Genomic DNA, 1,031 nt, shown 5'->3' with positions numbered 1-1,031 from the left:
CGAGACTCCGTCTCAAAAAAAAAAAAAAAAAAAAAAAAAAGATTACTTTCTTTTGTTGATATAATGCAGTTCCCTTAATAAATTATGCTTTAGAAAAATGTTTTCAGCTCTAATTTTTATGTTATATTACTTTAACAGGTCCTTATATTCAGCCACTCCCTTTGCCTTTATTGCCAATTTACAAAGGACATCACATCCCTCTCAACCAGAAGTGGGGCTTTCTCAAAACTGACACCTCTGGTTTGTTTGTATTTTTAAGAGATGGGGGTCTCTCTCTCTCTTTTTTTTTTTTTTTAACAACTGGTAATCAATTTATTGAAATAGTTGACTTTAGCATATGCAATGGTGACTTCCACCTCAACTCCTGGCTCAGTACTGATGGAAGTAATCTGCTTAACAATCTCAGGACTCTGCAAGTCAACGAGTCGCTTGTGAATTCTCATCTGGAAACGATCCCATGTCTTAGAATCTTCACCACAAGGAGTTTTTTTTGTAGTGATTCTCAAAGTCTTCGTAGGCATTCGAACTGGTCCTTTCACTTTGAGATTCTTTTCCTTTGCGCCTCTAATCAAGTCAGCACACACCTTTTCCAAGGATTTTACATTGCGGCTCTTAGGGTGATTCGAATTCGGTGAATTGCCACCTCCGGCTCCACGGGTGTTTTTCCGATAATTTAAAAGCCATGGTTGCTGCGTGGCTTCATGACCGACTTGTTCCTCGGCGAGAGCAAACAGCGGTGAGTCAGGAGCAGAAGCATGCCGACCAGAGAGATCCACAGCATCTACGACCACGTCCTCCTCAAAAAGCGGGGGTCTCTGAAAGGTTCAGCCCAGGCTGAACTTGAACTCCTGGGTAAGCAATCCTTCTGCCTCCATCTCCTATGAGCTGAGACTACAGGTGCACACCACTGCACCCAGCTATTCTGGTTTAACACATTTCCCAGCCCCTTACTTTTGATTAATTAGTAGCCAGGTCTCAGATTTGTCCTTACTATTTTCCCACGCGAATGGGATTCTCACGTTTTTGAGATG

General features: G+C 42.1%; 1 pseudogene; it reads right to left on the bottom strand.

Annotated features, from left to right (window-relative positions):
* Nucleotides 1-293: 293 nt before the first annotated feature.
* LOC129036222 (small ribosomal subunit protein uS10-like) lies at nt 294-673 on the bottom strand (annotated as a pseudogene).
* Between the last annotated feature and the right edge of the window lie 358 nt (nt 674-1,031).

The sequence above is a fragment of the Pongo pygmaeus genome, chromosome 4, assembly GCF_028885625.2.
Source record: "Pongo pygmaeus isolate AG05252 chromosome 4, NHGRI_mPonPyg2-v2.0_pri, whole genome shotgun sequence".
Lineage (NCBI taxonomy): Eukaryota > Metazoa > Chordata > Mammalia > Primates > Hominidae > Pongo > Pongo pygmaeus.
The sequence above is the reverse complement of the archived record's forward strand: the minus strand, read 5'-3'. Positions and strand labels throughout refer to the sequence as shown.